The sequence below is a fragment of the Argiope bruennichi genome, chromosome 10 (assembly GCF_947563725.1).
Source record: "Argiope bruennichi chromosome 10, qqArgBrue1.1, whole genome shotgun sequence".
Taxonomy (NCBI): domain Eukaryota; kingdom Metazoa; phylum Arthropoda; class Arachnida; order Araneae; family Araneidae; genus Argiope; species Argiope bruennichi.
The window spans coordinates 45308833-45333219 of record NC_079160.1 but is presented as its reverse complement, the minus strand read 5'-3'; the positions used below and the strand labels follow the sequence as shown (position 1 = coordinate 45333219).

Genomic DNA, 24387 nt, shown 5'->3' with positions numbered 1-24387 from the left:
AAAATATCATTTAAGCAAACATATTATATATATTTAGATAACACATAAACTATATTATATATAAATATCCTATATTTTATTTTACACTTTAACGATTGTTTGCACAAATAAGTTTGTTTAATTTCTAAATATTTTAAGGTATTTACTTACACAAATTCGTCAATAATTTTGAGCAACTCTATAAGTTTTAAAATGTTATATTTCTAAGGATAATTTAATTTAGATTGTCCTAAAGACCATTTTAAGTAATTCTTGGTGATATTTAAACTCGAAATTCCTGTGAATGCCTAGTTATAAACTCTAATCACATTTTTTATTCTTAATATAATTAAAATTGTAATTAAACATATTTTTGTTCAAAAAATAAAATCCGCATTTTAAATTTTAGCGTTAAAGGCATTTCTAGAATCAGAAGGCCATATTATTCCATGAGATTAGATTGCTTAGGTCAAATACATCACACCAATTTAATTTTGGAATCTACTAAGGAGTGACGTGTTGTACCACATACAACAGCTAATAGTTAAGTGTTGGCTTGCATGCGCATTTACGTATGTCACGTGAGTCGGAGATTCTATTCTTCAGATAAACTAATAATTTTGAATAAGAAGCTTATCTGGAAAGATACGAATTTTGAAAATTTTTTCAAATAAGTCTGAAATAAGATATTAATGAACCAAAATTGAAATTGTCAGATATGAGAATTTTGCAAAAGCAACAAACTATTTTATTTGGAACAATAAAGTTGTATAATATTTCAAAATATAAATGCTGAGATGAGTCATACCACTTGAGAAGAGTCAAAAATGAATCAAATTTATTCTCACGTTCTAAATTTAATTTTCACGTTGTAAAATTAATTTTCAGAAGTCAACAATGACAAATCGTTTTAACTTAAAAACATAATTTTATATAATTAAAAAAAAAATAAAAACATTTAAAAATCCATGAATAGCTTAAATTTAATTATTCAGCTTTTTTTTTTTTTTACAGGATATCTTTTTCTTAAAAGTTTTTTTTGGTACTATTGAATGCTTTTCACTGATGTTTAATATTCCGCACATTTTTTTTTATTCTTTTCTTTCATTATATTATTGTTTAAACTATTTCAGGCATTTTTTATTTCTTAGCCAATTTTTCTTTATTTCCTTGTTTTTATTTATTTATTCATATTAATATATATTATTATTATTTCCTATTCGAACTTTGACTTTTTTTAATTATGTAATAAACAACAGAATCTACATTTAAAACGAAGCCTTTACACCATAATTTATTAGACACCAAACGATCAAATATTAGTGTATATCCTCACTTTTCGCTTATCAAATCGTTCTTCTTTTCCTTATCAAAAACCTCTTTTTTTTTTTTCTTTTTTTTTTTTTTTTTTTGCTTGTTTCTAATTTAGTACAACTAAGAAGTAATGCCTAATCGTTATATTTAGAATAAATGATAAGATATTATTCGAGCGGATATAATATAACAAATAATGAACAAGCATAAGAATATGCTAAGTGTTTTATCGTAAGATAACAGATGGTTTTGCTTATTTTTTTATTTAATTATTTATTGCTTCCAACTGAGAATGCACCAGTTCCTTGAATAAACTATAACAGCCTTTCAACATCTGTGGAAGAATCCAAAATGATTGGCATCTAATTAATGTAGAATACGAGAGGGCCAAAAAACTATTATTTAAACAAAAACAAAAAAGAATTTTTCCGTTTTTTTTTTTTGTTTTTTTTTAATAATGGTAGCTATTGCGTTTCATTTGCTTTCGCAGCGTAGTTTTATTATCTTTTCTCCTTTCGTTCTGATTTAAACAGCTACTGAGAAAGAAAAACCGTTTTATAATATGTATTTTTTTTTTTTTTTTTTTTTTTTTTTTTTAAGTCTCTTGCTTCAAAATCTTCTTCAGACATTTTCTCATCATCAGATTCACTGCTTTATTAAACACAGCTTGGGACAAAAAATAACAATGTTTAAAGGAAATAATTTGTTTTCATGTGATACTCATCAAAAGTGTCAAACGATTTAAATTTTAGATTAACTGCAGGACTGGAGGTGGAAAGATAACTAGTAAGCTGTTACAACACATTAAAATGACATGAAGATGACACACACACTTATTGCCACGCAAATGGCATCAAACATACTAATTCCTTTACCTATAGAATGAAATATACAATTATGACAGATACGAATTTATCTGGTTAACAACTAATGATAAAAATCGAAATGATAAAATGAATACAACAACAGTATATAAGAAAAATAATGTCAATTTCATTAAATCACAAATTAACATATTTAATGAAATCTAATAATAAAAAAACAGAAAGCATTAAAAGGTAGAGTGCATTATTTGAACTTTCAGGAAAATGGTTATGCTCTAACCCTTTTCTTCCAAATATTTCTTAGAAATCAGTATTTTTATGAACACATTAGGGTAAAGACACCAATTATCGACACTTTAATAATTTTTCAAGTATCTCCCCAATAACTTTATGAATTAATCCATCCTTATGCTTAGAAGATTTTTCATACTTGCCCACGCCTACTAACTACTGCTGTAATAGAAATTGTCATTTGAAAATGATATTCATATCATTAGGAAATAGTATCAAAATCTGTGGAAAGGATCTGAAACCCATAAACATAACATGACAATAAAATGGGCAAACTTTTGAATCACTTTTTAAGCGATTGAGTGATAAAGAGTATTGGGAACGCGCTTCATATCAAAGTAGACTTGGCACTGATGGACATTGGTGGCCGATTCATTGAGCTTTAAAACGGTGCCAAGCTTGAAATTCAAAGCAACACCAAATGTTTATTTAATTCACATTTAAATTGCAAATGTCAGTGTTTGGTGGCATGTCAATATTAGGTGCCTTTTCTCTACTATAGATTTTCTATTTCCTGCTAAAAAACTCACATATTTCCTAATAAAGATGCTGTCCCAATTATCTTTGCCTAACATGGCATTGGCTTTGGCATACAATTGTTACGAAAAATTCAGCTTTGGCGTAAATTTAGCATTTCCTTGGCGATTAATCCCTGGTATGCGGTCAAAAGTATCCAAAAAAGTATTCCAATTTGGGTTTCAGACACGTTCTTCCCAACCGATTGAAAAAAAGAAATGACTTATAATTACACTTAAAGTCACAAAATCACGTATCAAATTTTATATATTTTAATCATTGCATTTTTGAGATACCGCATTTACATGTTTCTGAAAGTACGGACCGTCAAACAATCAACCCATAATAGGATTTGGCTCAATATTTGAAACCTGTCTAGACGATAGATATTAATTCTATGTATCGAAATTTATCTATCTAGCTCTCTTCGTTTGGTAATTAACATTTTAACTTATATTCGAAGAGGCAGACAGACTTGCTCTTAGCAGAGTTTGCTCAAAATAAGACAAATCTACAAATTTGGTTTTAAGCCCGTATACCAAATTTCATCCGTCTAGCTTAAAGCGTTTTTGAGTTATATTTGTCCTTGACAGACAGAACGACACTTTCCAAAAATGTCTTTTACGAATTAAGATCTAAAACATGGAGATTCGTCAAAATCGCGAGTCCAAATTTTTTCACGATTACAGTACTTTCTCTATACTTCGTATACGACAATGTAAAAAAAAAAAAAAAAAAAAAAAAAAAAAATATGGTTGACAATATGAATTTTAGTTCTTTTGTTTACAGACGAATTAACATAAATTAAAGGGTAAAAAACAAATAGAAAATGATGAGCTCTTGAAAAAAATTAAAGCTAAAGGATTTACCTTAGATACCAGGTGGTGGAAGGGATCAATTCTTCTTCAACTACAACATAGATCAAAGTTTTTATGTTCCACTTAATGCATTCAGCAATTTTATGTTGAATTACAAAGGCTTGGTGGCGGTAAAGAAAATGTCTGAAATATCTTTCTTCTCAATACTGACACATATATTTTTTACATACACGAAAAAGGCAAAATATCATAGTTCCGAAACACACGCATCGAGAATGAATTTTCACGGACAAATCCTTCATACAGAAAAAAAACAGATTGTGGAATGCAGTAATCGAATCATAAAAGAACATTAAAATGCTGCGACCATACATTAAATGATCACAAAAATGCATATTTCTTCAATGCAATGTCAAAACTTGACTGTAAAATGTTCCAATATCTTTTACTGCAGTCCTTTGAAAACAGTTTTGAAAATTTGTCTTTCTGTTTTATTTCTTCAAAGTCTTAGTGCAGGGGGTAGAAAAAGTATTAAATATCTTTCTTCTCGATGTTGTAACATACATTTTTTACAACAACTTCAACATAGATCACAGTTTTTATGTTCCACTTAATGCATTCAGCAATTCTATGCTGAATTACAAAGGCTTGGTGGCAGGGAAGAAAAAGTCTGAAATATCTTTCTTCTCAATGTTGGCACATATAATTTTTACATACACGAAAAAGTCAAAGCAATACAGTGCCGGAACACACACATGGAGAATGAATTTTCATGGAGAAATCCTTCATACAGTAAAAAGATTGTGGAATGAAGCAATCGAATCATAAAAGAAAACTGAAATATTTCGACCATACTTTAAATACTGATCACAAAAATGCATAATTCTTCAACGCAATGTCACAACTTGACTGCAAAATGTTCCAATATCTTTTACTGCAGTCCTATGAAAACATTTTTGAAAGTCAGCCTTTCTGTTTTATTTCTTCAAAGGCTTGTTCAAAGACATGGGGTCGAGGAAGAAAAAGTCAGAAATATTACAGTGCAGGAACACACACATGGCGAATGAATTTTCATGGACAAATCCTTTATACAGTAAAAAGATAGTGGAATGAAGTAATCGAATCATAAAAGAAAACTGAAATACTGCGACCATACATTAAATACTGATCACAAAAAGGCATAATTCTTCAACGCAATGTCACAACTTGACTGCAAAATGTTCCAATATCTTTTACTGCAGTCCTTTGAAAACATTTTTGAAAGTCAGCCTTTCTGTTTTATTTCTTCAAAGGCGTATTCAAAGACTTGGTGTCGAGGAAGAAAAAGTCGGAAATATTACAGTGCAGGAACACACACATGGCGAATGAATTTTCATGGACAAATCCTTTATACAGTAAAAAGATAGTGGAATGAAGCAATCGAATCGTAAAAGAAAGCTGAAATACTGCGACCATACATTAAATACTGATCACAAAAAGGCATAATTCTTCAACGCAATGTCACAACTTGACTGCAAAATGTTCCAATATCTTTTACTGCAGTCCTTTGAAAACATTTTTGAAAGTCAGCCTTTCTGTTTTATTTCTTCAAAGGCGTATTCAAAGACTTGGTGTCGAGGAAGAAAAAGTCAGAAATATTACAGTGCAGGAACACACACATGGCGAATGAATTTTCATGGACAAATCCTTTATACAGTAAAAAGATAGTGGAATGAAGTAATCGAATCATAAAAGAAAACTGAAATATTTCGACCATACTTTAAATACTGATCACAAAAATGCATAATTCTTCAACACAATGTCACAACTTGACTGCAAAATGTTCCAATATCTTTTACTGCAGTCCTTTGAAAACATTTTTGAAAGTCAGCCTTTCTGTTTTATTTCTTCAAAGACTTGGGGTCGAGGAAGAAAAAGTCAGAAATATTACAGTGCAGGAACACACACATGGCGAATGAATTTTCATGGACAAATCCTTTATACAGTAAAAATATTGTGGAATGAAGTAATCGAATCATAAAAGAAAGCTGAAATACTGCGACCATACATTAAATGAACACAAAAATGCATAATTCTTCAATGCAATTTCACTTGACTGCAAAATGTTCCAATATCTTTTACTGCAGCCCTTTGAAAACATTTTTCAAAGTTAGTCTTTCTGTTGCATTTTTAGCATTTCTTCCCTTTCGAAGTTTTCTATCATTTTCTTCAAATCTAAATTTTTACGTATCAGAGCTTCATTTTCACTACTTTGTTTGTTAGAAGACGATAACGGAAGGATTTCAGAAAGAAGTGTCAGAGGAACGTTCGAATTTACAGAACTTCGTCGTTCACCTCGTGCTTTGTCACAATTTCTCTCTTTTATTCCAGGCATTTGTTGTTGTTTCGTATTCCTTTCACTTATTTTCGGTCTACGAGCCTTTCTTAGATTGTGCTTTTCCTTACAAGCCTTTTCCCTGTTAGGATACAATTTTCTTTTTTCTCTATCCTGTACTCCAGCAGCAGTTTCTTTCTCCTAAAATGTCAAAAATTTAATGATTTAATAATCAACATTATTAGCATGTCTTTGAAGTTAAACAAAATTTAAACGAAATAAATTAAATGTCATACTTTGAGACAAAAGTACTCACCATGTTCACAAAACTCTTTGATAAATCAAAAACAAAGAAATAAGCTCTTTCAGCTCTCAGCACGATGACGAAAAGAAGAAAAAAATGTTTTCATTCAATTTAGCTGCCAATTGAAGAAATCAAACTTTTCGAAATAATATCGTTTTCTTCTGCAATAACAACCACGAGACAAACTTAGGAAACAAATTACGAACAGAAATAAATGGATTTAAAAAAAATATAAAATAAATTATCGATTTTTGTAAATCAAAATGGAGCCAAAGGTGTTAATTTAATTGAAAAATCAGCTCTTAAGAATAATAATAAAAAAAAAATGAAATAAATATCTAGATTTACTTTTAATGAAGGAAAAATTTGATATTTACAACAGAAATAAATAGAATAGAAAAATAAACTTAAATAATGATATTGCAAAAGAATAAGAATATTCCATTTTTTTCCTCTTTTAATAATTATAGATTAAATTTTTTTTCCAAACCTACAGTGGCTGAAACAATTGAGAGTACACCTTACTTTTACTAGATAAATCAGACTTTCAATATAAATAACACAGTACCGAGAAGTGCAAACATGTTTTTATTTTTACACATGACAAATGGTTTAATTTAGAGTAAAAACAAAACACAATCAACGAAAAATTTCCAAATTGAAAAGTTTCAGAAGTATTTTAAATAAACATCTGCAGATTTTATATCTAAGTTACATTAAATAACAGCAAAAAAAAAAAAAAAAATCCCATTATTACATTTTGGAATAAAATACACATACAAACAACTTACTAAACATTCTATGATAACCAAATATGTCTGCTAGAAGGTATCCGATCTAGACTATTTTTTGTATCAAAATAATAAACATGAAAGAAGAGATTAAACCAGTGCTTTTCTTTTCTTTTTCCTCTTTCAGAATTTACCGATTTTGATAATCTTATCATTCTTTCTTATCAAACCGACGATATCGTTTCATTTAAGCAAACAGTTTTACAAGTTTGTATGTTCTAAAATTATTTAGGAATATAGAACCAAAAATGGAAATGCTTATACAATTTAAATGAAATTCAAGCGCTGCCAAAATGCTCAAATAACCCATATATTACCCTGAAAAGTAGTGGCGGATTTAACCAGTTAACTATTTTTGACGAGTACACACGTCATGGAAAAAATTCAACATTTTGTGTTATGACGAGCTTATTTGTCAGGAGTAATATGTAGTGACAATTTGCACTTTGAATTACAATTTTAGCAAAAACTCGCACATATTCGTAAATTTCAAGATGTTTTAAATATTTTGAGGCCAATCGAAATCAAAGGAACAAATAAAAGATTATTAATAATTATTATAAAAAACCCGAATATAATATGATTTTTTTTCTTCTTAAATGTATCCCTGTGTTGTATTAGTCATCCCAGAAGCAATTAAGCAACCATAAATTGTTTTAGATTTTTCAGTAAGTGGCGCGTCTAGTAATAAAAACCGGGATGAGGATCCTTTTGTACCATGCTTTGTTCAATATCATTCTCTAACAGCAAATTAAAATATTAAATTATTTTTTATATTTATTTTCGTTTATATGCAATAAAAAATGTATATTACTTTAAGTAAGTAAATAAATGTGATTACTGAAATAAAAATTTCATTGCAACATAATTTCATATTGCACATACTCTGTGTTTGACGAGTGTACTTGTCATCGTTAAATTTTTGCGACACAATTTAGACACGCATTTTCCGAAGAGGTCGAAACAGTTAACTGAGTAAGTCAAGGATGCAGATATAGCGGGAACACCCCCGACCAGCCAACAACTAGGTCTTTGCACACTGTAACCGGAGGGCCCAAAGTCAATGATGCATGTGTGGGGGGTCTTTCATCTTTCTTTCAAATAGAATTAACGGTTAGTAGGAGAAAAAATTGTTTGTATGGATTTTTAAAACATAAAAATACGAGGTATTTCTAATCCAAAGGCGGCATAATGTTAAATTTTGTCAGTTAGAAAATTAAAGAGAGAGAGAGTGAATTATTCAAAATGAATTACACGAAAAAATGAATTACGAATCACATTATTCAAAATGAAGACAAATCCAATGTACTTGGTATATCTATTGATCATTTTAGAATTCTGTGAGCTTAAAATCTGTTGAATTGATAAAGAGTAAAGGGTCTGTGCGGGGCATTACCTACAGCACTAATCTTTTCTAGGTGCTTCCGCAAGGATCATCAACTTCCCGTAAACATTCCTACTAGCTTTAAGAGAACATGGGGTGGATATAACGGGGGGGGGGGGTAATGAACCCCCCCAAACCTTAGACCATATTTTGTAGCCGGGGAGAAATGATTGATACAATATAAATTTATGATTGTTTGATAAAAGAAAAGTATGGTTGGAACAGATTGGGTAAAATAATTAAATAAGTTCATTTTTAAAATCCATATTTTTGTGACCTTACAAATGCAAGCTTAAAAAAACAATCAAAGCACTTCATTAATAAATAATCACTGTAAAGATTCAAGTAAAGACGGTGTGTCTGTAAAAGAGTACTGCATGTTACATATTATACACTGCGTAAAAAAAGTAGAAGGACAGTGTCTTTTTGCCAATTAATACCTCTTATTTTCTCCTAACTACCAGATATTTATGCAGATTTAGTTTAATGACACTTGTTTTCATTTTAGGCAAAAATTAAACATCTCCCCCTAATATTATTAAGAAAATTAGTATATATAATTTCCGATGCGTAAAAAAAGTAGAAGGACACTTGCTAATATATTTAATTTAGTAAGTTGTTCTTTATTTAAATAGTGATTTTGTACTTTGTTTATCCTTTTCTGTCAAAAAAATCTAATTTGTTTAAAAGTTACGTTGTTTCTCCGTTCTCAGAAATGCCTAAAGGAATACCTTTGAACAATTTGCAAAAGGGGCAAATTTCCGCATATCAAAATGATGGTAAAGGTGTCAGAGAGATTGCTCGATTGTTGCAGGTGAGCCCCAATACAGTTTCAAACTTTATCAGAAATCCTTATAAAAATGGAAATAAAAAGAAGACTGGTAGACCGAAGAAGTTAACACCACGTGATGAAAGAAAACTTGCTCTAGTGCTGAAGAAGAACAAAGGAAGTGTTTCAAAGGCAAGAAATCAAGCAGGACTTAATCATGTGACGAAACAAACAGTTTACAACTATATTAAAAGATCTAAAAAATTCATTTTCAAAAAACGGAAACATCATCCTAAGTGGAAACAAGCTCACATTGATAACCGTTTAGCGTGGGCTAAGGAGCACATGTCCTGAACTACAGAATGGACTTCTGTGATATTTTCCGACGAAAAGAAATTTAACTTAAACGGTCCAGACGGATATCAGCACTACTGGCATTGTCTGGGGACTGAAGGCGAATACTATTCAACACGACAAATGGGAGGAGGGAGTTTAATGATTTGGTTGGCTGTTGGATAAGGAGGAAGGACAAGTCTGGTTTTCTTAAATGGTAGGCAAAAACATACAGACTACATTCAAGTGTTGAATTCCGAGCTTCTTCCTTATGCCTCTGACATGGGGGGTGAATAGTGGAGATTTCAGCAAGACGGAGCTTCCATTCACACCGCGACTGGAGTCAAAAATTGGTTCCTAACAAATAATGTGGATGTTTTACCATGATCAGCCAAAAGTCCTGACCTTAATATAGTGGAAAACATTCGGGCAATGTTAGTTCGTCGAGTTTATGCTGATGGAAGGCAATTTAATTCGCAAATTCAACTTCGAGAAGCATTGAATGACTCGTGGGACAATTTTTGTCAAACTGAAATTCAAACTCTATACAATTCACTTCCAAACAGAATATTTGAAGTTATAAAGGTCAATGGGAAGACCATTCCTTATTAAAGTCACTATTTTTTCTTTCATTATAATGCTGTCCTTCTACTTTTTTTTACAAAGTTTCAAAAAAGAGAAACTATTTTTGTTGCCATTAATATTTTATGTTTGAACATCATAATTCTGATGTTAAAATTGTATTTTTGAAATATTTGTTAAATGTTTCTAATAAAAAATTTTAATAAAAATAAAATATTTTTCGGTTATTGTTACAAAATCAAGTGTCCTTCTACTTTTTTTAAGCAGTGTATTATATATATATAATGTAATATACTCCATATATTATATATAGAGTATTATATGGCTGAAGCTTAGGATAAATTTAATGTCGCCGATTGGCAATCATTGAAGCTTTGAATAATGATTAGCAATATTTTTTTTTTATTTCCTTCATAATTAACTAAAATTTAGTACCAAATCTCTTGTTCCTGGCTGATGTGGTGTTTTTTACTGATTCCTTCCCCCAATCCCTCCATAAAATCTATGTACCCACGATTATATTCTTGAGCAAATGATCCCCTCCCCAAAATCTTGTATTTGTCACTGAAGAGCAGCTAGGATATTCCTGACATTTTAATCAGTTCAACCACTAGCACTATGACCTCCATAATGCTTCCCTGAGCTTGGGGGTGGGTATGTCACTTCCATTGGCATTTGCTTCGTTTGTAGCTTCCCAAGGATGGGACCACCTATTTCCCCCTCCCAATTCGCTTTCCCTGACCAGTTTTATACGCATTTCTTTACCCTTACCTAGCTGAGTGCTTCTTCTGTGCCCCCACCCCCTATGACTGCTGCAAAGCATTTACCGGGTTGAACCGTTTTGCTTAAGGAAATTTTCGGATACCTAGGGCCACCTTTACAGTTGAACGTATGAGGCCTGTTACAATTAGTACACTTAACAGTTGCGGACTCTTTTTTTTTTTTTTCCCTCCACAGGGCAAACTTTAGAGGGGTGGTTACCAGCACAAAAAACATTCTTAAAAGTGGATTTAAGCATTTCATGGCCTCAAGCATGACATGATGAGACTCCTGTGTTTATAAATGGGTCGGTTTAGTTTCATATTTCAACTCATATTTGTTCTAATAAACATCTTAATAATTTATCTTAGTTTTTTATTTTCTATTACACAAAGTATAGTAATCATCAAAAAAAAAGTTTTAGAGTCCTTCCGTCTGTCTGTCTGTGACAAAAGAATCTCAAAACCACTTTGAGTTAGAATTTTGAAATTTGGAATCCGGTTTTTACACCAGATTTGCGGATTTCTATCAAATTTTGAGTTCATATCCGGCTGTACGAATCTGGTACAAGAATTTCCCTACAGTAAATTTTAAAAATGCTTCTTTATTATACTTAACCGATTCAATTAGGGGAATTTTATTAAAAATTTTTTTTCATTAACTGGATTATTTTTTGAATCCTAACCAACCACATCACTTAGCCCCAAATTTGGGACTCCAGCTGAAAAATGTTCGACAGCAGCATATCGGTTACTTGCTAGTTGATCAACCGTACCAAATGTTCACAACTCCAGACGGCGCTGCTTTCGCTGTCCGGTTAAAGTTAAGGTCAAAAGAGTTGATGAAATACAAAATAGTAAATGCCCCTGCTGTAAATTTTATAAAGAAATTAAAGTAAACTATAAATATATTTGCAAAAGAATTAACAATTCATAGTCATATAAATTAGTTATTAAAATTTTTAAAAAATGCGACATATTTACAAATTTATAAAACAAGAATAATATTAAGTTTTATAAATAACATTTAATAATTCGGCAATATGATATAAATACATCACTAAATAATAAATCGTTTGCTTTTTGCAAAATTTTATTTTAATAGTAAATGGTAAAATGTATTTTTTCTTCTTTTAATTTGTTTATTTTATACGATGTGTATACTCATCAAATACAGTTAACTAATAATGAAGCTTAAATGATATGAAGTTTATTTTTTTAATATTTCATCCAGTAATTATTCCTTATTTCCAAACTTTCCTCTCAAGAGATAAGAAATGATGTAATGATATAAAAATAGTCAAGAAGAAAATAACAAAGAACTGGAATTAAATTCGTTAATTCCTCGCCCCCCCCCCTACTCTAAAAGAAGACAGATTAAATCCATGAAAAAAGTAGCTATCGTTAGGAATGGTCGCATTTCTTGACGTCAAGAACATAATAAATAAATCAGGCAATGAAAAATACATTAGTAAAAGTTAAACTGGAAAAAGGATGAAAGGTCATGAAAAAATACTTATCGCATGAAAAAAAATTTATTGTTTAAGTAACATATATTTGAAAATTAATGCTGCTCAAAATATAAAATCAAACTAATTAGCGTAATCCTCATAAAAAAAAACCGCACAGCTTTTAAAATAAAACTCGTTTATTCACATTTTTATCCATGTTTATTGTTTTACCCACAATTAGAAAAATAAAAACAAAGGAAGGTTATGTCGTAAACGCGCCTTTGTATCATTTTTTTAAAACGCGCCATATTTTGTAATCACAGATACACGAGGTTTTTTTTTTTTTTTTTTTTTTCATAGGGAAATAGGTCATTTCTTTTTGTGTGCAACTTTAAAATGTAACAAAGAAAAACGAATATTATTTTAGAAAAGTACTTTTCCCTTGTGATGGATTAAATCCAAAATATTTTACACATCAACAATTTTTATATACAAATCACATATCCAATTTCATGTGTTTAATTCGTTCCGTTTTTGAGCTATTGAATTCACATATAAATGGATACAACATTCTTTAAAAAAAAAAACAGCGGTAGTGGTTTTCTCAAAACTTTCTCGCATACTCTCTAATAAATTTGCCATGCCAGAGAACGTCTTGTATGCTGATGGCGTACATTAGTTAAGAAATATTAACTTTTAGCGAGAACTTAGCAATTTTACTGAATGCATCGTGTCATCTTTGACAAGTTTTTTGCCGATAAATCTCTGGCATGCATTAATGGTATCCAAAAATCGAATTTGTGCTTTAAACGCATTTTTCTCAACCGACGGAAACAAAAAAAATTGACACAGATATATACTTGTAGTCACAAAATTTCATATCAAATTTGATATATTTAAGTCATTGCTTTTTTGAATTATTAGTTTATACGTTTCTGAAAGTACAGACCGACAGATAGTCAACCCGCCATAGGAATTGGCTCAAAATTAGATAGGTGTCTATACTATAGATGTTAAATCTGTGTACCGAATCTTATTTATCTAACTCTCTTCGTTTTGTAATTATTATGTTGATTTATATTCGAACAGCCGGACAGACGCACTTCCTCTGAACAGATCTTACTCAAAATTTGACAGAAATCTGCAAATTTGTTGTAAAGACCGTATACCAAATTTCAACCGTCTAGCTGAAAGCGTTTTGTGGTTATCTTTGTCACAAACACACAAAGGGACATTTTCCAAAATTGTGTTTTTCAGAGTTAGGATGATCTAAAATGTGGAGATTCGTCAAAATCTCGAGTTCGAATTTTTTGGTGATTATTACACTTTCTCTATACATTCTCTATATTCTTTCTATTGTATACGAAAAAGTAAAAAACGACAACTCAGATTTATAATGATTTATCAAAATCTCGATATCTGTTTTATTTACAATAATATTTGTCTAAAGGCTTACTGTTTTGAACATTAAAACCCTTCCACAAGAAAAGGCTAAACAAATCGTTTTTCCATATTTTATTTTAATTTGAAAAAAAAAAAAAAAAAAAAACCTTTTTTGTCAATTCGACAAGCCATTCAATTAAAAATACACAAATTAACATTATTGAATTATTTTACGCTATAAAAAAATCAAATAAAATAGAAATGAAAATGAAATTTTTAGTTTATTACACCTATGTCGCTCGCTGACCGAACAAAAATCTATTTAGTATTAGAAATGTTTGCGAAAACAGAAATTTCTCTATGCGCAATGTTCACAAAAATGCACTTCAATAATACATAAAATTGTGAATTGTATTTACAATAATAATAATAGATTCCTCTGCATTAATTAAATAAAAACATCTCATAGGAAGAAACATTGTCTAGTTTGCCACGAAAAAATACATATCTGTCTACTCTCTTGATTTAAAAAAAGATAACTATTTTTATATCAATAGTAGAAGTATAAAGAACGCAACAGAAACACGAATTCGTAGAAATCAACTGAATAAAATATTCTTGGTAATGATTGCATCACAGAGAAAAATTCTGAAAACGATTTCATAGAAAAAAAAATAAACTGAATGAAATAAGCATAACCAGATAATCGTTTAAATGAAAAAGAAAAATAAATAAATTTGTGAGCGAGAAAAAAAACTTACATAGGAAAAGGAAATTAGGTAAAATTAAATTTTTAAAAAAGTTTAAAAAAAAATACCTTTAAAAATTGGTATTATTAAAATGGCAATTTTTAAATTTTTGAAACGGTGTAAAATTCAATTTTGTGCAATAGTATTTTCGGCTGCTACTGCAAAATAAAGCCAAAATTCAGCTTAATTTTTAATTAATTAAAATTCTACTTAATAATTTCAAAGAACATCGCTGCAAGGTGTACATTTCCGCCTTTCAAGCTATATGTGTGCCATATTTCGTAGTTACATATCAAATGTTCTGGCCTATATAGCGCCAATGTATGCACAAGTACTCATCTTTATTATTAGCAGAGTTAGGGATGAATGCACTTTTATATTAAAGATATATACATTTAAAAAAATGTTTTTATTTATGTTTGTGTCAGTCGAGTTGAGGTTCAGAGTTAGCATTCCAATTTCCATTAAAATTAGAAGTGAAAATACTTTCATACAAGACAGCAGCAGTATGTATATAATGAAAATAAGATTTCAAAAAGTCAGCAAAATATAATCAAAATCTTAAATATAACATAATAATATTTATGGCATCAAATGCATAAGTCATATCACCGTTCTACAATACGTAATATTAAACCGGTATTATCAATCACAGTTTAAAGTCCAACTTGCGCATCAGACACCAGCAGCCCCATCATGAAAAGCTCTTGCTATTGTTTGCTTTTTATGCACATGAGTGCCTTTAGGTTGGCCAACAGATACATATATCTTGACGAATTTTAAACAATTATTATATATATTTTAATCTAATTTAAATTTTTATTAATTTCCTAATTCTTAACTTAATTTAGTCCGTATTAACTATATTCTAAAATATTCTCTTATTTCCTGATCCAATTCTCATTTATTTATTTCATTTATTCAACCCGCGCTCTATAAAATAGCTGATCTCAACATTTTCTCACGCTCCGAGTGTAGGGATAATAAACTCTAATGCTTAAAACATTCTTTCAAGGATACCTAACTTTCCTTTTCCTAAATCGACATGTGTCAAAGAAATCCCTATCAAAATCTCACAGTAAAATCACTGAAAGGAAAAATTTTGCTCTCTTCTGCTCTTATGTCGCGACGTAGACTGATGCATTTCTTCCTCTTATTCTTTGTACGTAAATTATACCTCCCGTGGGAAAATAAATCGAAGTTTTAAAATTTCAAAAGTTTCTTCTATTTGGGCTACGTAACTACTAAAACATGTTAATATATATTTGAGAGAGCGAGAGAGATTATAAATATATATTTTTTCAATTAAAATTGAGGATTAAATATTAAATAACTAACAGCCATTACATGATAAATAACAGCGAAAGCAAAACCACAACAACATAAAATAGATGTATAGAAACGACGTTTCATATGATGAGTTTGCACATTTATTTTTATTTTCCACAGTTACAGGGTCAAGTGAAATCATATTATTAGCACAGCAATAGGGATGGTGAAGCGATGGAGGCTCTTTAAATCCATCTTAAGGAGCGATATGAAGACAGAATATTAGTGCATACATTTCACTTTTTAAGGATAAATATTAGCGAATAAAAAAATTAGGAGTGGTCTTCTCAAAACTTTCTCGCATACTCCTAATAAACTTGCCCGATCAAAGAATGCCTTCCGTGGCATTTGCGTGCAAGAGTTACGGATTATTAACTTTTCGCATGAATTTAGCAATTTTACTGAATCTATTGTCCCATCTTTGGCGAGTTTTTTGGCGATTAAACCCTGGCACGCCGATAATAGCATTCCCGAAATCCGAAATTGTGATTTAGACATGTTTTTTTCAACCTACTGAAAAAAATTTGACACAAAACTGCACATACAATTACAAAATCTCTAGCCAAATTTGATATAAAGTCATAGGGTTTTTCAATTATCGTATTTACATGTTTCTGAAAGTACAGAAAGGCAGACAGTCAGTCCGAAGTTAGATTTGGCTCAAAATTTGACAGCTGCCTACACTATAGATGTTAACTCAGAATACTGAATCTTATCTATCTAGCTTTCTTCGTTTTGTAGTTATCTTGTTAACTTATACTCGGACAGACGGACTTCCTCAGAACAGATTTTACTCTAACTTTGATAGAAATCGGCAAACTTGGTGTAAAAACCATATACCAATTTTCAACCGTCCAGCTCAAAGCGTTTTTGAGTTATCACATAGAGACGAACGGACATTTTCCAAAAATGTGTTTTTCGAACACAGGGAGGTCTAAAACGTGAAAATTCGTCGAAATCTGAAGTTCGAATTTGTTAACGATTACTATACTTTCTCTTCACTACATATGAGAAAGTGAAAAGTTCGCATAGGATCCATTTACCACAACTTTACAGTTGGTAAAGTTTTTTTATTCAGTTAAGGCATTTTATGGTCAATTTAATAAATGAAAGAGTCTACGTTAGAGTAGGGAAGGGAAGGGAAGGGGGAAATGCCATTTATTTCTAATCAAATGACAAGAAATGAAGGAAATCATTAGATATAGAAGGTAATTTGTGAGAGAACTATTCGATTCTCCTATTATTATCGAGTAATATATAGGAAAAAACTTTCCTGGTTTATTTTTGCAGTAAAATCTACGTTACGTATTGAGGAAAACTATACAACTAATACAACTTCTATTCAACATTCCTTTTCAAAAATAAATTTTAGCGCTACTAGTTTGGAAATACATAGATACATGATGTTCATTACTTAAATTTTTCATTGATAAATTAAAAATTTGTTTGAATACGATTACTTCGTTTCGGAGACCCAAAAGTAAAGATTATATGATTGATATACGTTTTTAAAAGCAGAAATACACATTTCGCAATTGGTTTTTGTGACGTAGCGTGTTCTCTTAAATCGTTCGACCAGGCGTATGCTCATATCCCGCATTACGTTATCTTATGTATGAGAAAGTAATTAAAGCAAGGAAAAAACAGTTAAATTAATTTGATTTTCTTTTATATTAATGTCACTAGTTAGATAAGATAAATATTGCTTATGTTCCATTCTTGTATTAAAAATTTTATCTAATTTTATCTATTTTTTAAATTTATTTATTTACCCTTTTCCATATTTGTGACTAGGATCTCAAAAAAAAAAAAAAAAAAAATGGAAGTATTGTTGTGATGAGCTCTTTACACCATTTTTTTTTAAATAATGCAATATAATTTTTTTTTTTTTCCCCTTCTTTTCTCACTTTTCTCAAGACAAGTGATTGAGCTGGACCTAGATCTACCAAGATTTTCCCTGCACTTACTATTTCGATAACGATTTTTTCTTTGGTAGTTTTTTCAAAACTTTAATTAAAAAAATATTAGAAATTTTAACCGATTTCCTTTTGATTTATATCGTAATATTATCGTGCAAATACCCCTTTTGCACCACTTTATTTTTTTTAAGCGATGCCAATTGAATTTTAATCCCCCCCTTAAAATCTAACAGGGAAATAAAAAATTTAGCTAGTCGAAATTAAACACACCAGAAAAGTTCTTTTCTTAGAATAGTTCAAAATGGTCGATAATATTATAAAGATATCTTTATTATATTGTGTAGCATTCAGAACGTTGAACATATTGTAAAATGTCCTTATGCTAATAGGAATAAGCCATTTTCTGAACACATTTTCGTTCCGATTATATTCTCATCGATTTGTTAGAAATTTAATTGTTGAGCCTACAAACCTTTCAGTGAGTTTGTTTCGTCTACGGCGGAGTCAACAAATAACACTAGCATACATTATCATAATTCTTACACTCAGAGTCATTTCAGAGCCAGAGTGTGTTTGTTGACTGAATAATGTAAAAGGAAACATTTCCAAATTTGAATTGTGGATTGTATGGTGAAAAAATTCAATAAGCTGAAATACAAATAAAAGTGTTTTATCCTACAAGAAAACACAAATATAATATTAGAACATAGCCGAAATGTGCGTAAGAACAGTACTTATAATAATAGTCAAATAGCTTCCATAAAATCACTATTGCAAAGAGAGACATCGTTTACTTGATTACTCGCATCTGTCAACTCACAAGTCGCTACTAACCACCTCGCATTTTTATCTCACAGCTTTTAATAGATTCAGTATCATGGCACAAAAGTAGAACAAGCGCTGAAACTCGAGTCTTAACGGAGCTATCACCAGAATTCTGAAATATTCTGGGTTCTTCGTTTTTATCGCCAAGGCCGAGGTCATTGACATAGCTTGAGTTTTTTGCAACTATGACAGGGCTTTAATGGATGTTAAAACTATATGTAAACTCTTTTCCTTATCAGGAGACTAATTGTGCAGGGAAGCAATTTAAAAATTCTTACCATTATAAAAATCTTTCTCTGAAAGTGTCCGTCATGGGATTTACTTGCATATAGCAATTCGTGAATCAATTATTCATACTACAATCTTTCCCATTGATCTAATCAAACCTCATTCTAAAATTACCTTCATAACAATTTTTAAATTTTCCTGAAAACTACTCTTTATAATTTCAAACACTTTTTACTTAATTTTTTTTCACATCATACACCTAATTTTAAACACAGTAAACATTAAAGACAATTGAAATTCAATAATCTGACAGATGTATATATTTGTATAGGAAGAGCACTTTTCTTTAACAGAAAACAATCCAAAAATATAATCATATACACTTGAAAAACAAAGACAAAAAAAAAGGGGGGAGAAGAAAGAAAAAAGAAGCAGCACTATATCGATTAAGTAGAATTTATCCTCACCATAACTTTATACTTTATATAACTTTCCATTAGATTGATTAACTATCTACCATGAAAAAGTTAGTAAATGATTTGTTTGTAAAATAACAACTCTTCATAATCACCTATTTTTCCTTTCCTTCGTTGATTATTGTTTTAAAACTATTAAATACTTATAATGCATAATAGTACACTCCTCAGAACAATTCAAATAATATTTGGCAAATGAAGCATTTTATACTATAGCAATAATCATATATACATTTTATTACTTTATTGTAATAATAATCAAGCTCAGAAATTAAAGATTTTTGAAATTATAAAATCCATTAAACCCCAGCATATTAACAACAATACAAGCAATTAAGTTTTGCAAACAGAACTTAAGATCAAATTATAAATGCCAAATTTATCATAAAATAGAGAATTTCTTTGGAATTAGATTCAGCTTTTTACAAATCTATTCCAGTTTCAATCAGGCTGACTAAATTATAGCAAGAACACTTTCAACTAAGTACTGTTGGAACAATCACATCTTTGTAGCACAAACAATACATATCATTATATAAAATCTTAGTTTGTAAAAAAGCAAAGTAAAAAGGCATTCAAACAAATGAGTGATGGGTGATAAATGCTCATTATTCATATCTTAAGAATTTAATTACATGGCTTTCAACAATTTTACAATTATTGAATATTTAAACTACGATATCAAAAAAAGCTACATCATTTTGATCAAATTAAGATACACACAAAAAAAGACTATCCCTTCAAACGTGTAATAATACTATATATATATATATATATAAACAAAGTGAAAAAGTATCAATTTCACTTTTTAAATACTTTTTTTGTGTGTAGATTCCTGGTCTTGGAATTAGAAGTGAAAAAAAGAATTTAGATAACACCATTTAATGAAAAATAAATAAAAGGTTTTGTAAACAACTTCAAAGTTCTATGTAAAGATGGCAAGGAAAAAAATACATGGATCAGCAAAATTTTTTCTGCTGAACTTTGGTTTATTTTTTAAAAGTGTTAAAAATAACATAAGGCATATTCAAAAGTAATTCATGAATGAATTAGCTGCATTAAGCGGAAGATTTTATCATGAATTCATATGATGTTAAAAAATAAAAGAAGGGAATTTCCAAAATCTTCTCATGGAGTAATTTAAGTATTATTTTAAATAAAAACTTCACCATAAAACAATGATAAATCTAACCTCCAAATTTACAAGTAAGTTATGCTAATTCGATGAAAGATTCATAAAGAAATGTTTCTAATAGTTCATATTAGTTATATGAAAGCTAACCATACTACTGATTAAAAGGAGTACTACAATTTCAGATACATGAACTGCAAAAAGAAGTTTAAAATGAGTACACATATTTCATTATTTATAGATGAAAATTTCATTTCTGATTGTATATATTGAATTTATTATTAAAGAAAAAAATTATTCTGAAAAAATTATTTAATACTGTAATAGTTTATCACTTATACAGATAAATTGTAATAATAACTAAACTTATATAAATTCTTTTAAAACGTTACATCAACTTTAAAACCATTAAAGAATTTTGTAAATAACCAAGTTCATACAAATTTTAAACATTAAATAGCTATAGGCATCATTTTATATTTTAGCACATTTTTTTTTTACTTATAAAAAATACCAGATATATATTAATAACTTCTAGACTTGATCTAAAGACTCAATCTTTATTTATAATCTTCTAAAAACTCCATCTATATACTAGGAACTCGATATTTTTTAATATACTAGGCAAACAAGTGTATTTTTTAAATAAATATATATAAATATATATATATATATATACAGTGTCTCAAAAATTTGAGAGTACACCTTACGTTTACTTGATAAATGCGACTTTCAATATAAATAACACATTAACGGGAAGTGCAACCTTGTTTTTATTTTTAGACATAACAAATGCTTTAATTTAGAGTAAAAATGAAGAAAAATCAACGAAAAACTTCTAAATTGAAAAGTTTCAGAAGCATTTTAAATAAACATACGCAGAATTTTGCCTCAAAAAATTGAGAATACACCAATGAAATTTTTGCAATATCACGCATAGAAACAGAACGTCACTATTAAATTGCATGTCTTTTGGCCCTTATAATGGTCTCTAAATGTCATGGTACCGATTCGACCAATTTTTGGTGGTATCTGAAGATATTTTACCCCATTCTTCTTGCCCCACTTGTTTTAAATGGGTTTTGTTTCTAATTTTGTGTTTTTGAACCCCTTTTTCAGGTATGGCCCATGAATATTCAATGGCATTGATGTCAGAGTACTGTGGTGGTGTGTGTAACTGTTGTTTACAATGAAAAAGACATATTTTGACGTTCCATTCTTTCTGTTTGGGGTCGTTGTCCTGCTGGAAAATGGAATTTCCATCTAAACCCAAATTTTTAACACTTTCCTTTAGATTGCTGCTACCATATGGTTCATCCAACTTGTTGCAGAAACTTTTCAAATCATAGGCAGAAGTGTAAGTGCTGAAACTGTGCTAAATGCCATTAAACAAGCTGGATATAAAAGTAGCATTGTTAGAGAGAAACCGTTCACCAGCTTGCAAATTCAGAAAAAGCATTTGAAGTTTGCAAAAACTCATCAATTGAAGACCAATAACCTTTGGAAGAAATCTATATTTAGCAATGAAAGAAACCTCAACATTTTTGGCAGTGACAACCATCTTACTGTATGGAGAAAGCCTAATACTGCTTTGTATCCAAAAAATTTACGTCCTACAGTTAAACATGATGGTGACTCCGTGATGATTTGAGGTTACATGGCTTCATCCGGGGTAGGAAATTTTATTTTTATAGATGGCATTATAAATTATATGATTTACTTGGATATACTTCGCAGCAATCTAAAGGAAAGTGCTAAAAATTTGGGTTTAGATGGAAATTTCATTTTCCAGTAAGACAACGACCCCAAACAGAATACACGTAACTTCAAAATATGGTGTCTTTTTCATTGTAAATAGCAGCACCACAGTACCCCAACATCAATCCCATTGAATATTCGTGGGCCATACCCGAAAAAGGGGTTCAAAAAAACAAAATTAGAATAAAAACACATTTAAAACAAGTGGTGCAAGAAGAATGGGGTAAAATATCTTCAAATACCACCAATAATTGGTCAAATCGTTATCATGATGTTTTGAGGCCATTACAAGAGCCAAAAGACATGCAATTTAATAGTGACACATTATTTCTATGCGTGATATTGCAAAAATTTCATTGGTGTATTCTCAATTTTTTGAGGCAAAATTCCGTGTATGTTTATTTAAAATGCTTCTGAAACTTTTCAATTTAGAAGTTTTTTGTTGATTTTTCTTTATTTTTACTCTAAATTAAACCATTTGTTATGTATAAAAATAAGAACATGTTTGCACTTCCCGGTGTTGTGTTATTTATATTGAAAATTGGATTTATCAAGTAAAAGTAAGGTGTACTCTCAATTTTTTGAGCCACTGTATATATATATATATATATATATATAAAATCTAGGTAATATATAAAGCATTATATGAACTGCAACATATTTCATGTCAAATTTTTTAAAGAGAGAAAAAAAAAACTTTCTCTTAACTAAGCATATTTACTAAATGTATATATATATATATAAAGTTGGAAAATTTAAATGAAAAGGTTTTAATCTCAAAATAAACAACCCAAAGTCAAGGCTAAAACATTTCAGTGTGATAGGAACAGCATATATCTAATTAATGTAATGGATTTTAAGTTTCATAATAGGGTAAGCAAATTGATATTTTTATTAATTCTTTCAGTTGTCTTAAAAAATTCAAATGGCTATGATTAGGCAATTCTTTTTCTACACTGAATCTCCACATTTACAGCCAGTGAAGCAACATGTTCATTGTCAGATTTGATTGAAATTAAAGATCTTAACAGCACCAACAATTTGAAAATCAGTACATTCTATTTGAAGTCATAATTATGCCCCCCCCCAAAAAAAATAAACAATAGAAAGCAATCCCAGAAAGAATTTATGTAGTCTGTAATGATCATTTTGTGTTCAAGATGTATAATTGAACACGTTTTTCCCATACTAGCAGCAATGAATTTTCACTTTCTAACAGCACGAGAATTTCAAATTAAGTTTCTTCTGTTGTTGAAGACTAACTCCTTTAGATTAAATGTACCAGTAATATATATTTTTTTAATTGGGTTATGGGATTTAATTAAAAAAATGTGTATAAAATATTTGTATTTGGAATAAAAGAAATAGTTTGTACATAGAGAAACAAAAACAAAAAATAATAATAAAATACTGCTTGTTGTAATCTGTATGTCAGAATCAGCCATACAGAAAAAAATCACATCAGAATGCCTTAAAAGCATTCATAAAAATAAGTCCTTTTATTAAAAACTAAAAACATTAATTTTATGAATTTAATCCTAAAATACCACACGGAAGCTTATTCCTTCCCTACCATATGGAAGTTTATTCCTTCCCTACTATATGGAAGCTTATTCCTTCCCTAACATATGGAAGCTTTTTTTTAGTCTTGACTTTAGGTAATATACAGCTTAATTTCAAATAAAAAAAGTATTTATTTAAATTTGATTGATATAAATTTATCCTATAAATATACAAAATTAAGATAACATAATGCTCCCATATGCCAAAATTTGAAAGGAAAAAAAAAAAAAAGGCATTATCTATGATGTGATGGAGAAAATCATCATTTCCATCTAAACATATCAACACATTGACATTCATCTTCTGCTTATGTTTCATAAAAATTTTGCTTTGTTTCCCCACCTATCTCTATATTTCAATACTTTATGTTAAAAAAAAAAAAAATCCCTTCAGAATATTTGAACCACAGATTTTAAATTTGAAATTTATATTGAATAAATCACTAAATAAATTATTAAATAACTTAATAACAAAAATTAATACCATTGACCAACTTTACAAATAAATCAACTGCATCTAATACACATATTAATTTTGAATACAATTCATATTTACAATAACATGCATAATTCAGTAATGTAAATTAATATATTATTA

At 29.5% G+C, this 24387-nt stretch overlaps 1 protein-coding gene across 6 annotated transcripts in view; it reads right to left on the bottom strand.

Annotated features, from left to right (window-relative positions):
• The window catches only part of LOC129989143 (5-demethoxyubiquinone hydroxylase, mitochondrial-like), a 40225-nt gene that overhangs the window by 14539 nt on the left and 1299 nt on the right, over window positions 1–24387 (bottom strand). For 2 of the 6 annotated variants that reach the window (XM_056097478.1, XM_056097479.1), the window contains exon 2: window positions 3794–6257. The exons of 3 other annotated variants lie outside the window; for them this stretch is intronic. The gene's annotated coding sequence lies outside the window, so the exon portion shown is untranslated. Of the gene's footprint in view, window positions 1–3793; window positions 6258–6372; window positions 6503–24387 lie in introns of those variants that run through there. One more of the 6 variants, XM_056097480.1, reaches the window with a different exon arrangement.